An 18,146-nucleotide genomic window follows, 5' to 3' on the forward strand; every position below is an offset into this window, starting at 1 on the left:
AGTGTGTGTGTGTGTGTGTGTGGGGGGGGGGGGGGGGGGGGTTCATACACACACCCGAACACACACCCACACACACACACACACACACACACACACACAGAGACAGACACACACACACAAACACAAACACACACACACACACACACTCACACACACACACACACACACACACACACACACACACACACACACACACACACACACACACACAGAGAGACAGACACACACACACAAACACAAACACACACACACACACACACACACACACACACACACACACACACACACACACACATACACACACACACACACACACACACAGCCTCTGAATCCATTAGGGACTTCTGTTTTTTTTTCCCACTTTGTGTGTTTACAGATGTCTCCTCACTGAGCTGTAATAGCCCACTGAGCTCCTGGGCAAGACTCCACCTGTCACCCAGTGATATCCCTGTCTGTGTTTGAAGGTTTCCACTGAAAGGCATCAGCATGTAACAGCTTTTAAAGCCACTAATAAAACAAAAACAACACATCGACCGCAGTTATCGCAAGAGGGAAACATTACTGGAAAACAATGATAAACCCTACAACCCCAGTCAGTGCAGCCCCTTCACAGAGTGGCTATAGGAATCAAGCAGAGAAATTGCATTTACAGTCTTTAATATCCAGCTCTGGGCTGAAAGAGGGAGAGAGGGAGGGGAGGAAGAGAATCAGTACGGGTGGGGAGGGGAGGGCTGGGTGTAGGGGAATGAGCTAACCGCAGTGCACATAAATTAGCACAATCATACATGCACATTCTACAACTAATCAAGTTATGGTTTGATGAGCCAGGAGAATGGCTGTTAATCAGACGCAACACATGTAGCGTTATGAGTGGGGAATGAACCGGCACGTGTCGGGGCTGCCACGAGTTGCGGTAGATGACCCGATGAATTATGTGGCTCGGCTCAGCAGACCTGAAAAGAAAATATATGCGTATGAACACGGACAGGATAATAAATTCTGATTAAACGCTCTTCCACCAAAGCGCATAGTTGCAAAAAATACAGTATGAAAACAGCCTCAAAGACTGGGCCTTCAGAGAAGCAGGGTTAGCAACCTGCATGTGGACAAAAAATGACTTGGCTAATCTTGACCGGTGCATAGGCTATTCTTCTCTGCTGAACATTTCATGAGAAAACAATGTGCATCCCATCCTCACTCTAACTCAGTGCAATTTCATATGCAGTACAAATCATCCCGGCAGCAAACACTAATGTATGTAAATTGAATGCCTTGGACATCAAATGGCAGCAATTTTGTGGCCTCTCACAGAGCTGAGAGGGAAAGGGAAGAAGTTCATGGCTTTGAATTTACCACTTGCCCTGCAGGGAATAGCAAAGCTCCAATGTGGCTCAATTTTAGTAATTTCCTTTAGTTCTGAGCAGTGACATAGTTGGATAGAGACAGGTCAACCAATGCTCGATGAGGTCTGCAGACATCCTTGTCAAAACTTGTTGCAAAGCTTGGCAAGTTTGACATGTCTATGCGGTTGTTATTCCATTTTTGGGGTAACTATTGGCAAAACAACAAACCTACAAGTCTAGCTAACCAGTTTTTTTTTTAATGAAAGGAAGGTCAACAGTTTGTTGACAGCAACTCAAAATTTAAAATGTGTCTGTATAGACCATAATTGTAGGAATGATTTTCAGATAATTGTAACACTTTCTTATCCTGCATGGGTATTTGTCATGATCTGGAGGTCTGTTTTCTGGATTGTTATATTGCTATTTTAATCTTGCTTAGATTCAGACGAGGCATCAGGATGTAGCTTCTAATTTAATCACTGTTGTTTTTTTAGACTACACTTTTTGCACAGTGATCATGAAGGTTATGGTCTGTGTATTAGCCACTAAAATGAAGGGTCTGAATGGATGTTAAATAGTATCTCCCTAATGTTTTGAGCTAGGCCTGTTGTATTACATGAAGCTTAGCCTGCATCCTCCATCCTGCTTATTTCAGATAGCAAGCCTGTGTTTTACTAGTAGTGAAAGTGGAGAAAAGGCTTCTTGTATTATTTTGCAGTTTTTATCAAATAGCAAGAACTTTATTTCGCCTACATCTGGTGCCAGCATCCAACACCTGAAACCTTCAAAAAGAAAATAGTTTTTGCAACAGTGTAGTTATTTGTTTTAGAATCGTTTTGCCTTCAAGTGTCTGTAAGCAAACTAAAATGACTCAGCTTTTGGCTCTCAAGACCACTTACTTTCATTCATTCATTTTTATGGAGGTGCGAGTCGAACCTTTATCCCTTTAACATACGAGCCACAAGACAATGCCAATTTCTGTGCGCATTCTACCGGCATTTCAGCTGCAAAGGCGCTTAAGCCCCAGACAGCGTTTTTTGGGCCCATTCGGATGCAGCGTGGTGATGGAATGGCTGCTCTGTTCTAAACTGCTGAACTGGCTAAGGCTGCACAATGTGCCTCATTTCCCCCTGCTCTCACTTTCTCTCTCTTTCTCTCTCTCTTTCTCTTTCTCAAACGCTGCCAATCACCCTGCCAGTCACCGTCACTGCCTGGATGCAGAATTCTCCAATAGGGAAAGCAACCAACAGGAACCTGATTTCTTCATCTGGCTGAGTGAGGAGAGCTGAGGGGGGTGTGAAGGTGCATTCTGAGAGGAGATTCGCCTTTAATTACGCTCGAAAATGAATGAATGCACAGAATGACAGCATGGCAAAGGTAGGCGAGGTGATTTCCCATCCAATAGCTACACGTACAGTTCAGAGAGACTGTAGCTCTCAGACACTTCCCGACCTCCAGGTAAACAATTCTGAGTAATAGCACAGCTCTTATCTCTGAACAGCCTGCCATTATTCTGCCATTCGAGTGTATTGTGGCGCTCTCTATCTCTGAGCCATTGCACGATGGAAATACAAGATCATCAAAGATTCTGATACTCCCTGGCAATCAGGCCTAATCACCAAACTGCACTCTGCCATTTTGATCAAGAGTTATCTGAATGAACTCTGAATGGAAGTGATTTTAGTAATAGAGACACACTCTCTCTCTCCCTCGCTCCTCTATCTTTCCCTCTCTCTCTTTCTCCCTCTCTTTCTCCCTCTCTCTTTCTCTCTCTCTCTCCCTCACTCTCTCTCTCTCTCTTTCAAACACACACACACACATATCCACTTACTCTCTCTCACCCTGTGAGGTCACCATCCCCTCCCCTCCTTCAGAGTACTTATTTGTCTTAATAAGAGTGAGTGTCCTTGCTGGCCTTATTAAATGTTCACCACTCTGAATACATCGCCACTCTGCACTGAGGATAGATCACCCCTTTCCTCCTGAAGAAATAATTCTGGCTCCACAGACCATCTGGCAAAGCAATGAAATTGGGTGGAAAAAAAGAAAGAAAAAACCCCTCCTTGCAATCCAATCTATATACTGTTCTGCAAAGCGTTACAATACACTGTGTGCTTCAAATACACTTTTGCTTTCCTTGTGTGCCTTCACCGAAATGGCTTCCTTTTTTATGACGTTCAAGGTGGAATAGAACCTTATTCTATAAACCACACTCAAAACTATACTGTGCCTAATGGATTGAGCCATTTTGTTTCCATAATATGGTATGGAATGTGGTTCTTCAGGATTTGTTTAAGAGATATTTTTTGTATGACGAGAATTTTTTTTAACTATATTTGCAAAACAAAAACCTTTCAGTTCATCTGTTCTTCACTGGTATGGGTGCCTTATTTTGACTTATTGCTTCATATGAAATGTTTTAATTGACAGAATATGTAGGTATATAAATACACTTCAAGGTCAATTTTAAACAACCCATACATTTGTTCTTATTTTATTTTTATGCTAACATACGCACACCGAAAGTCAGAATGTTCAAACGGTCTCTCCTGTCATTTCTATGCCACATCAGGTTGCCAGTGCAGAAGCACTTTGCTCAGTGAAGAGTGTTGGAGCTATTTTCCTCTCCCTCAGCCCGAGTCGGACTGCACCTTGACCAGGTGTGACCTGCATATGTAAGTCCCTCCTCACCATTAATCAGGCCACTGTGTGTGTGTGTGTGTGGTGGGTGTATATGTAGAGGGTGTGTGGGTGTGTGTTGGGGGGAGGGGGTTGACAGGGGGTTAGTGAACAGAGAGTTGAGGTAGCTGAGATCCCCACAGGCCTGTTTGTCGTGAGCTATCAGTCAGAGACTGGTGGTACAGCTGACTCGGAGGGACCAGCCACGTGGATAAATGCAAGGGCAAGCAGAAAGCATTTTGCCCAACACTGCCTTGCACCTGTCGCCAAGAATAATCGTCTCACATGGTGGACCTGTGTTTTTGGACTGGTTCTGCGAAAAAATATGAGCAAAAAAAAAATGATGAGAGAGAGAGACTGAGAGAGGGAGAGGAATGGGGTGGAACGAGAGGAGAGCGCAAAACAGAAAACTAGTGGAGCGATGATTTCAGTGTGCTAAACATATTGGTTCAAAACACTTCCACGCTTTTTTCCCATCCTACCCAAGCTTCTGAAAGGCCCCTCCAAGCAGAAATACGTACACTGATCGAAGCGCCAACCGAAAGCCTCTCTCGCTGACCTCCACCTCATGATCATGTGACCCTAAAATTGCTGAGATTAAAAGAGAAGCCGTGACAAAAAGCTGATGAATGAAAAAAAAAAAGAACTGATGAATGATGCAACGCCCTGGACAGAGAGAGAGAGAGAGAGACAGAGAGAGGAACAGAGAGAGAGGGAAGTTCAGCCTAAAGGCCAGCCATGAAAAATGTGCTAACTCTAAACGACATAGCCCAGAACACCAGTCACATCAACTGCTGGGAAGAAAATGCGCCTCTGTTGCTGAAAAGGCGATTTGCATGCAGGGGGATGTTTGCAGCCTGCATTTTAGAATACCACAGATCAGCTGAATATATGACACAGCCTCAAACAAACAAAAATAGACCTATCACTGATAAAATTCAACAGACTCAGGGAAATGGGCTGGAGATTAAACACTAGCACAGTGAGAATATGCTCATTCAAAGCAAGAAGAACAGCATTGTTTTCCTATCACTTTCACTTTCATAGCTTATGCTGTTTTTTTTCCATGTTTGGGGAAAGATGTTTCTCCTTGAAACTACTACAGTACCTGTGTGTGCATATATGCGGTTACTCCACAACGTGTTCCATCAGTGTCTCTCGCTGTGGCACAAAAGGGCATACATCTCATCTGAACAGCAGCGTGTCAAAAGGTCTTCTTCCTTTCACAGATACATGTCCTGTTTTGCCAAGACACAGCCATTCTAAGGACTCCACAAGGCCTGGAAGCTGAAGGCCAACAAGAGGCGCTGACAGCTTCAAACTGGCGGTAAACGCCAAAGGCCAGAGTTCAGCACGGCCGTTAGAGAGGCCTTGGGGCGAAGCGATCAAGCACGCAGCCCGTGCTCCAACGACATTTAGACTTGGCCTCACTTAGCGAAGGAAGATCCTCGTCCAATGGCAGATCCTCTGATGCGAGACTAGAGCAGAGCTATCATAGCTCACGTGGTCTTGAACCGGGCAGTTCCGAGCTGGAGGGAGCTGTGCAATAGACCTCATGGCTTTTGCACAGAGTGCACCAACAAGGTGTGACATGTTCAGGTAAATGGTAAATGGACTGTATTTATAAAGCGCTTTATAGATTAATAGGTCAGACATCTATTCATTCACACACCAATGGCGGAGGCTACTATCTAAGGTACCAACCTGGTTCAGGGGTTCAGGGTTCATCGTCTTGCTCAAGGACACTTCTACCCTTGGTGAGGAGGAGTTAGGATCGGACTAGCGACCTTCTTCTCCAATTGATGAACGACGCCTGTACCTGAACCAGTATCGCTATCACTATTTAAGGGAAAGGTCCAGTATTTACCAAACGCTTTTATGCAAAGCGATTTACAAAGACTTCCTGCAGTGGCCGGGAAATTAAACCTGGGTCAACCGTCTACAGGACGGCTATGATAACCAAGATATCCCTTAGAGATTTAAGAAGATGAAATCTTCAAGTACCTTAAAGAAGTGGAGGTAAAACTGTGTTGCTAATAAAGGTTAGGTTGTGTGAACATAATTTTATTTTGAAGTGTATTTCAAGAACCCCCACCCCCACCACCACTACCACCACGTGCTGTTAGAAAAACTGTAATTATTAAGTAAACAAAAAGGTTTCAGGATATTACTTTTAATTATTGTGTAGAGAAACAACTGAGTAAATTTGCCACAGTATGTAGTTTATTACTGTAATTACAACACAGTGCAACTTTGTTGAATATGGAATAACTGCTATGAAACAGAGAGGGTTTTGGTTTCTTGGCAACATGGTGACAAAGCAAGGAACTGTATCAGTATTTTTGTCCTTCTAGGGTTAGTTGAATTTATGTGTGTGTAATGTATATATATATGGATATATAGTATATATATATATATATCTTTGAACAAGTGTGTGTATGTGTGTTTCGCATGTGCCTATGGGTATGTGCTTATATGAAACATTAGCCTGTGGTGGATTGTCATGTATGGCGGTACATGCTGAGTTGGTATGATGCATTATGGGTTGAATAAACACAGGGGCTTCTCCACCTACACTGCAAAGGCAACAGCACTGGGCTGCATGGCTGCACTCTGTATGCCAGTAAAGATGCATTACACGTACCTCTTAGCATGGGGTCTGCTCCAGCAACCAGCAAAAGGCAGCAATGCCTCAACTGCCCTTATAAGAAAGCACAGGAACAACAGATAAGACATGAAGGCACAGCTAACAGCATGGGATTTGTTATTTTTTTCATTTGTGTGTTTGTTTATATTTACCAGTTTCTGACTGTTATACTCAAATTAACATGCTGAACTTAGTAAAGTTAAGTAAGTACATTTGAAAAATAAATGAGAATGTAGTGGGTACAGAGACTATATCAAAGGATATTAAATGAGCGGTCAATCATGATGGATTGCTGTGCAAGAATGAAATCACAGCTTGTGTGTAATGTAGTGTCCCCATTTACGCCCAAACCTACAAACCGTTTTATGCCTTTACACTAAAACTGTCAGCGGGCCTGTTCCAAGGTTTTTTTTTATATGTACTTTCTGCCAAGTTTTCTGCAGCCCATTCAAATCCAGGGGGAAGTAAAGCTCCAGCTGTCCCCCTTCTTCCCAGTCCCAATGGAACACAACAGACACACACACACACACACACACACACACACACACACACACACACACACACACACACACACTGGTGCATGGAAGGGGATACCAACATAAGCAATCATTTTAATAGCCACCAGTTAACGACTTTAAGCTAATAAATATTTCAGGCAAATGCTAGACGCCTCCCTAGTTGTGCCACCCAACATGTGTGTGTGTATGTGTGTGTGTGTGTGTGTGTGTGTGTGTGATCACAGACATGCATAATAAATAAATTCTGATGTACAACAGTGCTCTGCCGTCTCCTGAGCGCGTGACTTGGATGAATATATTCAATGGTTTTAAATGGATCAGTGAACCAATAAATGCGCCAACCTGAATATCTCGCACATGGCACTTCATGGTGAGGATTAGGGGAGTTAGCCACAGATGGTTGAAAACCTGTGAGTAGATGTTCATATCCACACACACACACACACACACACACACTCACACACAGAGCAGATACACACACACACACACACACACACACACACACACACACACACACACACACACACACACACACACACACACACACACACACACACACACACACACACACACTCAAATATCAAAGCTCTTGACTGTGGAAGAGAAGGTAATCCTTCTCTCAGTCCCTGATTGCAGATGCTCAGTGCTGGTGCATCACCAAAAGACCTAAGAGTGGGCATGGAATAATGTCCACTGGGACATGTGACGGCACGCTGCCTCGTTTACTGAGTGGTCCAATGAAATCATTAGCACCACAATAGAGACGTCAAGGACATGGGCTGGAACCGAGAACACAGGAAGACATTCTACTACAAGTTACTTCAGATGGCTTATGAATTTCGGACACTGACGTACACAGAAACACACATATACTGTATGTACACACATAGACAGACAAGCAGACACGCACACGCCTGCACGCACCCACACACACACATGCACACACACACACACACACACACACACACACACACACACACACACACACACACACACACACACACACACACACACACACACACACACACACACACACACACATACACACACACACACACACACACAGACACACACAGACACAGGCACACACATGCACTACAGGGTTGAGCAGCCACCTGAAACAGACATGGTAAAGCTGAGGAAAATGGCACGGCTAATGTATTATTCAGACCTGCTAAGTTATTCATTAGACAGAGATGAGCATCATCCTGCACTGTAGGTATGGGCAGTCATAAATATTTACAGACAGGACTTGATATTTAAACATGACGTGGGATAAATCGGTTAAGATAAATGCCAGGTAAATAAGGGACCACGTTACTCACAGTTTACTGAGGCTGCCTGCCTGGCTGTTGTTATTTTGATGCATGACCTTTTCCAATAGGCGGATGAATATAGCCTACTCTCTATTTCATACCTCTCCCTTTCTCTTTCTCTCTCTCTTGTGCTCTCACTGTTTCTCCATTTCCAGTTCCATAGTCCCATTAAATCTATGCCTCTAGAAACCACACTAAGCATTTCCTTCTGACACTCACTGCAAAACGAAGAAATGTGACTGTCCTCAAGGCCAAACGCTGCACCTAATCATAGCTACACTGTAATAAACAGAACACTTAACCAGACTTAATGACACAGTTGCCATCATTCAGAGAGTGGTTGTGACAATACAGGGTATATCTGAAAGATGCCTCCTTGGGAAATTATGTCATTCTAAAAGCAGTCAGAAATCACAGGCAATGGCAACCATTGACACATACATTCACACATGAATACACATACAATACATTCATAAAAACACATTTTTGCAGTCATTTTTGAACGCATAGTTTTAATCTTTTCCCCATAATCATCCATACTAATAAAAGACTGTTGAATGATATCACTGAAATGGTCTGAAAGCACTTCCATCCGACTGGCACTAAACCATTTGCAGAGTCATTTTAAGTTGCTCCACCATGTCCCGATGTTGAAACATGCAAATGCTCAGGAGAATGTACTGAGTCTGCAGTATTAGGGTCTCTCCTCTCTGTAGGGCCGGGGACGTTTTAAAGAGCTAAGAGTCGTGCCATACATCATGTCAGTGGAGATTCTGCTGCTACGTCTGGCCAGCAGCTCAATGTGGCAGCGAGCTCCGAGGGAATAAACTTTCACAGCTAGCAGATGGTGATTCTAGCCTCCCAAAAGACTCCTCCGCTCATAAACAACGGCTTTTTAAATTTCTTGATGAATCTTGTGCATGCCCATCCCTCGTACATGGAAGCACACACACACACACACACACACACACACACACACACACACACACACACACACACACACACACACACACAGACACACACACATAGACACACAGAAAAATACAGAGAAATGCTCAAACAAACACAGAGAGACACAGACATGCACACACAAACACCCGCACACACACGTAATCATAATGCAAGGAGTGTGTGTGAAGACAGCATGTATGGTATATTACCAGATGCATTTGTATCATAGCTTAGTGGCTCCAGCAATAAAGCTGCTTGTTTTCCATTTATCACGCCCGGCTCCCCCTTCTCATAAAGCATTGCGAGGATCAACAAAGCCACAGAAACCTTTAAGAGGCCGATCCGTCATTGCTGGGTGACAGTTCAGCGGCAGGGGCAATCCATCCTGACAAGCAAAGGTGTGATTTTGGCTACAGGCTAATTGGGGGATGTCTGTGACGCTCCACGTCGGACGTAAATACCGGGGCCTCTTTAGCAGGAGCCGGCTGTGCTGCACAGGTGAAGGCTTTATCAGATGGCACAGGGAGGAGAGCACAGCAATGCCCCCATTGTTTTTGCCCAGTCTGCAGTGGACAAATGGTTGCTAAAAGAAGACTGACACCCATAGACACATGGCAGAGACCAGCAGAAAATGGCCTGCTAGTGACTGTGGTACTCAGTACTCAAAATTCACCCTAGTTACCTCAGGACTCCGGAGATGCATAAAAGAATATTTATTAGACAAACAAACACAAACAATTGCAATCAGGCTTCCCTCCCAGCACAAGGCTGAAAGTCAAGGCATGATAAACCCATCGCACAAGGTTTATAAAGTCAGATGTTTAGCTTTCAGCAGGGATAACCACGTGGTGGATTTCTCACGTCCGACTCTCCCTGTCTTGCAAGGATGGCAGTTTTGCACATGGTCGGAAGAAGCACAGTTCCCTTCTTATCACCTCTGGTCTAAACATGCTCTTGTTGAATATGCAGACAAAGTGGCACCTAATATTCTAGTTACACACACACCCGAAAAGCCATTATCCTTCTTTCATTAGCACATGATTCATTCAAGGAATATATTAATACAAGGCACTTGATTCACATATTCTTAAGTCATTAACAGTGTTTGGAAATAATCTCCATCAGTCAACATTATCAATATTTTGTAAAAGTCAATATTGCACCCATAGCATACATTTGGCCATTTGCACACACCCCACACACACACACTAAAATACAAACGGAAAACTGTTGCACGTCTTGCTAACGGCCTGTCATCACATGCGCTGTAGAGCCCCAGCGTCTGTGGGGAGGCTCGCACTTCATCTGCGCGCGACAGGGCCGAGCGGCGGGGAGCGTGGCCACGCGACCCTCTCCAGGCCTGGCTAGCCACAGGATCCATCTGCTGTGCCTGCTGTCCCCGCGCCTGTGTCACACACAGAGCCCAGACGCAGCGGGGCTGCCAGCAGCATCCCGCTCCGCTCTCCCTCTCTCAAGAACCTTGCTTTACCAACAATACACTCACTGAAGAGCAGGCAACAATGTGAGGGAGGGCGCCAGACTGGAAGGTGTATGTATATGCGTTAGAACCTTAAGGCACAGGAGGATGCATCAGAGTGGTAAATATTACAGTATCTACTTTGAAAGCCACTGCAAGCGGTGAGCTTTATTGTTAGGGATAACCACGTTATCTCACGTCCGAGGTCATCTTGCCCTGCTTTTTGCAACGTAATGGATCAGCAAGGCAGAAAAGAAGGACTGCTAGTTATTCTTATAAGTCCTTGCTTGCATACACACAGAGAAGGTTCACTTTTAAGTACATACACAGAGTTAGACACATCAACACTTTAGAATCAAAAATATACAGAAACAAAAGAGTCATGTTTCAGTCAACAAAGTGTGTGTAGATGTTTGAGGCACAACATGAACTCACTGATTTCAAAATAAAAAGAGCATCCTATTGGTTTCGGTCCGCAAGAATTGAAGCTCGCGCAATTTGACCGGCGCCAAGTTGTTGGGACCCATTTCAAACAAGCTATGCATAGACAGCAATGGGAAAAAAATGGGACACAGTGTTGTGCTTTCGCCTGCAACAAGCGAAAAAAAACGAAAATACTGCAGAATGACAGCAAAAGTGCAAGTGAGGCAGCGAAGACGAAGAATCCCAGAAAAAGAGATTTTATTTATTAGGCCTATGATTTATTTTCAAGCTAATTTTAAAATCAGCGTGATGCTCAATAGATTAACCTAGCCTGAGCAAAATAATTCCAAAAATAAAAGACAAGACTATTATATTTGAATATAAAGCCAAATTAAAGTGGTTTCTGATTTGACCATGATTTGACTTATTAGTATGATTCGACATATTAACTATAAGCTTGCCCTATATGACATATTACATGGTTTGACCTATAGCCCTAGAGTGGAACAAATAAATTCCCACAGTGTGTATTTTCATGTTCTGGCTTGCAAATATCCATTGAACTTGGACAGTTATTGAATTTGAGTCATTTAAATACTACAGGTTTCCATCTGATCCAGAAAGAAAAAAACAGTGGTTGGTCAATATGCGCACGGAAAACTGGAATCCAAGTACCCTCTCAAGGATTTGCTCAGACCATTTTGCTGAGGCACATATAAACAGAACTGGACAGAGAGTTGAGTTGAGGAGCCATGCCATTCCGACAATGTAAAAAAAATTCCCTAAACATCTTAAGAAGGTAAAAATATAAAATCAAATGTAGCAGGTTGAAGCTACCTGGCTTACTCCTCCCAGCTATTTAGCTTGCTTTGCAGTGAGTGGCTCTGGGCAGTTAACTGCAAGCCAACCGCGATGTCTAAGCCCTGTTATAAACCGGGACTTTTCTTTTGGCGAGTGACGTCATCGGCCATAACAAAGGAGACCGCGGGCATAACGTAGCATGAGGAGATGTAAGCAAAGCAGCAGATGTTCAGCGCCGATGTAGCCGACTGGCGGCCGCACCCCAACTAAATAGCACTCCCTATGGTTAACGGCGTTGAGTCACGAGAGCCCACTCCGCCGATGACGGGGCTGCTGCAGCCAGGGAGTTTCTGTGGCGCTATGGTGATCCGTTTCCACCATAGCGCCACAGAAACTCCCTGGCTGCAGCAGCCCTGACTTGGTGATCCGTTCCACCATAGCGCCACAGAAACTCGCTGGCTGCAGCAGCCCCGTCACTATGAGGACACTAGCCTCCCACCGGTAAGCTTCAGCCCTCACCTCCCCCTCTCTTTGGCGTGTGTGCGTGATCGTTTGTGTGCGTGTGTTGCTTGCTGTGGTGTGTAGTGCATTTGGTTGCTGTGACTTCCCAATATTTGCTGTGACTACCCAATGTTTGCTGTGACTTCCCCATGTTTGCGGTGAGACCCCGGCACTTTTGAGTGGGTTGCCGTATATGTGCTTTTGAAGTTTTATAAATAAAATTTATTTTTTTATACTGGACCACTGTCTCTGGCTAATCCATCCATGAACTTGAGTGCCTTATCAGAATAAAATAACTAATTCTTTGGGTGTAAGTCCCATCGTGGCGTAGTCTGCTCCTTGTCTGGGCCTAAGCCCTATTACCTGTATCTCCAGGCATCTGGCGTAAGTTGGTAGGATGTCTTGGTAAAGCCAGAGACGTGCTCCAGCTCTGTTTTGTTCTTCTCTTTTTTCCCATATTCCTTTTGTGCCGTTCTTCTGTTATTTTTCTACGTCATAAGCAAAGTAGCAGCTGTTCCTTGGGTGGACGGGTAACAAGGCAGGTAAGGTAGGAACATTTTTTTTTACTAATTAAATCGTGCTCTGCTCTAATATGGACCCACAGGGCGATGAGGGTAATGAATTGCAGCGGTTGAGGGACAGAATTGCTCAGCTAACAGTTGATAATGAGCACCAACGTCAGGCTCCGGTCTCGGCATCAGCACCGGCCTCTGCATCAGCCCCGGCCCCGATTGCGGGCCCTGCCCGAAACAGGTTCATTTTTGTCCCTCGTGATCAGAAAGGCGCCATGTTCAGTGGAGGGTCAAGGCAGAAACTGAAAGAGTGGATCGAGGAGGCCGAAGCTTGCATGAGAGCAAGACATCTGACCTCTGTCGATAAGGCGTTCTTTCTTTACGACCACTTAGAGGGGGAAGCTCGGGATGAGCTAAAATACCGTCCATGTACTGATCGGGCAGACCCACCGAATACTTGCAGTTTTGCGGGAGGTGTACGGTTGCACTGATTCCTATGTAGCCCTACAGGAGTTCTTCTTCTCCAGAAGGCAGCAAGAAGGGGAATCCTTGCAGGATTTCTCCCTGGCCTTGCTGAAACTTATGGCCAGAGTGAAGGAGAGGGCACCGGACAATATGCCCAACGCAGAGGTACTGTTAAGAGACCAGTTTGATGGAGCTTTGCGTCGTGAACTCAAGCAGATGGTACGCCGGCAGCCAACTGCCACTTTGCTAGAGGTGCGGAGTGAGGCAATCAGGTGGGAGCAGGAGGGTTTACCTGGTGGTGTGAGAGGCCGCAGTTACTCTGTCCCCTCAGCAATGGGCCTTCAGTACAGGGTTCAAGGTGGTTCCCAGAATTTGGTCACTTTTGCAAAATTCTGCCCAACGCAGTCGCTCCCCCCGCGATCCTTCTCAGACATGCAGGCGGTTGCCGACAGCCTTGGCATTTTGCTGCGGAATGCGATGGAGTTCGCGCTCCCGCTCGCTTTCAACCTCCTTCCTACGCCCCGCGACATTTGGGTAATCAACCTCGTGAAGCGCCGGAGTCGGAAAACTAGCGCCCACCAAACTGCAGAGCCACAGTTCGGGTGGGGCCACTATTGGCTCAGGGCTTGGGTCCCAGGGGTGGGGGAGTGCGTCCAAGTTGATGTCGTCATGCCCTCATATTACGGTGTTATTTGGGGGAGTAGAGGTACAATCGTTGATTGACACGGGGTCCATGGTGTCAACAATCACAGAGAGTGTCTTTCGACAGAAGTATGAACCATGGGGGCAAGAGCGACTTCAATCTTGTCACTGGCTGTAGCTTAAGGCCGCAAACGACCTGTCCATCCCTTACCTTGGCTATTTGGAGTTAGATGTAGAACTCTGTGGGATATGAATGCCAAAGTGTGGCGTGTTGGTGGTTTGTGATCCTCCAAACAGCCCGTCCCCCCAGGTTCCTGGTATTCTGGGGATGAATGTGATCCGCAAATGCTATCAAGAGCTATTTGGAGAGCATGGTGTGGCTTTCTTTGATCTGCCCTCTGTGTCCGAGGCTCCAGGCTCTGTTCTGCAGGCGCTCCAACACTGCTATAGTTGTAGCATACAGGTACCCAGTTCTACTCCAGGTATGGTCAAGGTCAGGGGTCGGAAGGCTTGTCGTATTCCCGGTGGAGTGATTAAGCTTGTGGCAGCCACTTGTTCAGCACAGTATTCAGGGCCCACTGTACTCTTTGAGCCTCTGGATTCCGGTCTACCTGTTGGCCTGCTCAGGGGCGCCTGCAGAAAAACAATTCTCGCGCGCAGATAATGCTTTACAGCCTAAACACATTGCCCTTCTAATTTAAGTTAATTCTCCTTCTGCATATTGTTTTAGTACTTTTTAACTGTTGATTTCCAAATCTGTGTGAATATTCATGAGAGCAGTCCGGTCAGTCTTTTGTCAGTCATCGTACTTCGTAGATAGGGCCTATGTCTTTTTTTGCGAGCCCCTCTGTCTGCAGTTTCCCTTTTGTAATATCCGTTCATAATATTTGATTACAGTGCAATGCATGCGTCGTGCTGGGACCAGCGTGTGTCAGATAACTTTTGTAAGCGTTTGTTTGTGCTTTAATCACTATTCGTTTGTTTGTGCCTTGTGCACTTTTGCCAGGCTCAGCGCATGATTTCAGACTCTCTCTCTTTTTTTTCTTCTCGCATAACAAGGTACGCACAGTGCGTACAGCCGTACGGCTGCAGGCGCCACTGGGCCTGCTGGCCTCTCCGCCGTTAGTCCACGTACATCGAGGGACGGCCTATATACCCATTGTTAATGTGAATTCAACTTATGTGTTGCTCTCCCCACGTACTGTTGTAGGCATGATTGATTATGCTCACATTGTTAGTCTGCCAGCAGGAGTCACCGAAGTGCCCCTGGTTACTGCCACTGTGTCCTCACAGCAGGTCCGCCCCTCGGTGCCAGACCACATAGCAGCCCTAACTTTGTCCTCGCTGCCCAGCGACGATGAAGGTCCGGTGAGGGAGCTGCTGAACCAATATTCGAATGTCTTCTCAGCCTACGACATGGATCTAGGCTGTACCCACTTGATTGCCCATGAGATCCCTCTGGTGGATGACACGCCGATCCGTCAGCGCTACCGCCGTATACCCCCTTCCGAATACGAAGTGGTGAAGGAGCACATTAATCAGTTGCTCGGGGCCAACATCATCCGGGAAAGCTCTAGTCCTTATGCCTCACCCATAGTCCTTGTCAAAAAGAAGGACGGTAGCCTGCGCATGTGCGTAGACTACCGCCAGCTAAATAACAAAACTAGGAAGGACGCCTTTCCCCTTCCCCGTATTGAGGAATCACTTGACGCACTGTCTGGCGCTCGTTGGTTCTCCACCCTGGACCTGACCAGCGGGTATAATCAGGTTCCAGTGGCGGAGGCAGATAAGTCAAAAACAGCATTTTGTACACCCTTTGGGTTATTCGAGTGGAACCAGATGCCCTTTGGGCTGTGCAACGCCCCCAGCACCTTTCAAAGGTTAATGCAGCGGTTGTTTGGAGATCAACAATGTCAGTCGTTGCTTTTATATCTCGACGATATTGTGATCTTCTCCTCCACAGTAACACAACACCTGGAGAGACTGGAGGGGGTGCTGGGGCGGCTGCAGCGAGACGGGCTGAAGGCGAAGCTTTCAAAATGTGTGTTTTTCCAGCAACAGGTTCAATACTTGGGTCATGTGATCTCTGACCAGGATGTGGCCACAGACCCAACCAAAATTGAGGTTGCTGCTAACTGGCAGACCCCGACCACCATCTTGGAGCTTCGTTCTTTTCTGGGGTTCGCCAGCTATTACCGCCGTTTTGTTTTGCCAAGTTGGCTGCACCTCTCCATCGTTTGGTGGCTGCTCAAAGCAACCCCAAGTCAAAACGGAGGTCGGAGCAGAACCATATTAGAACCTGGAGCGATGAGTGTAGGGGCATCTTTGAAGCATTGAGACATAAACTAACCACAGCACCAGTGCTTGTTATGCAGACTTTTCCCTTCCATTTATTTTGGAGGTTGATGCCAGCTACGGGGGTCTGGGAGCAGTACTCTCTCAAGAGCAACAGGGCAAGGTAAGGCCGATAGCCTACGCCAGTCGGGGGTTGAAGCCCACGGAGCGTAATATGACCAACTATAGCTCCATGAAACTGGAATTTCTAGCCCTTAAATGGGCTATGACCGAAAAGTTCCGGGAGTATTTGTTGGGTCACAAATGCCTGGTCTATACCGATAACAACCCTCTCAGTCATTTAACATCGGCAAAGTTGGGCGCCACTGAACAGCGTTGGGCAGCCCAGCTTGCTGCCTTCGACTTTGAGCTAAAGTACCGTTCTGGTAGGAGTAATGGAAATGCGGATGCCTTGTCTCGCCAATACCCCCCAGGCCCCGTGGACATGCAGGCCATGCTTCCAGGCACCCCCTTGCCTGAACCACTCCAGCAGGTATTACCGCTGGGACCGGTGGAGGCAGCCCAGGCGACCATCGTTGCCTTACCGCGCCGTCGGCCCGCTGATGTTTCAGCACTCCAGCAGGCTGATCCTGCTATCCGGGAACTCCTGCGGTTTTGGCAACGTAAGCAGCGGCCTATCTCAGAGGAGCGGAAGCAGGTGTCTCCAACGGTGTTGGCACTGCTTCGCCAGTGGGATCGCTTACGGGAAACCGGGGAGATCTTATATCGCGAAGTGTTGCGCCCTGACGGAAAAGAGCCGGTGCTCCAAGTGCTGACTCAGGTTCACCAAGAGCATGGCCACCAGGGGTGGAGCGAACACTAGAGTCGTTGCGGCAAAGATGTTTCTGGCCGGGTATGTCCACAGAAGTGGCACAGTGGTGTCAGGCATGTGAGAGATGCCAGGTTTCCAAGAACACCAACAGCCCAAAGTTTCATGGGACATTTGTTGGCTTCCCGACCCAACGAGATCTTGGCGATCGACTACACCACCTTAGAACCTGGTAGGACGGGAGTGGAGAATGTCTTGGTGATGACTGATGTTTTCAGTAAATACACTATGGCAGTCCCCACCCGTGATCAGCGTGCTCCCACCGTAGCCCGAGTGCTGGTGGCAGAATGGTTTTCCAAGTTTGGGGTCCCTACTCAGATTCACTCCGATCAGGGCCGCAGTTTTGAAGGATCCCTGATCCAGCAACTGTGTGGCTTTTATGGAATCCAAAAGACTCAAACCACCCCATACCATCCCTCTGGTAATGGCCAATGTGAGAGATTTAATAGAACCCTCCACAGCTTGTTGCGGACCCTCCCTATTTCTAGAAAGCGGGACTGGCCATCCTGTCTGCCGCAGGTAATCTTTTGTTACAATACCACCCCCCACCAGTCCACTGGAGAGTCACCGTTCTTCCTCATGTTCGGCAGAGAACCTGGATTGCCAGTCGATTTCCTCCTGGGCAGAATTCAGGATCCGGTCAGCGGCACGGTTCACGAGTGGGTTGAGGAGCACCAGGCTCGACTACAGGTAGCATTCCAAGGGGCC

This window comes from Sprattus sprattus (genome assembly GCF_963457725.1).
Source record: "Sprattus sprattus genome assembly, chromosome: 9".
NCBI lineage: Eukaryota > Metazoa > Chordata > Actinopteri > Clupeiformes > Clupeidae > Sprattus > Sprattus sprattus.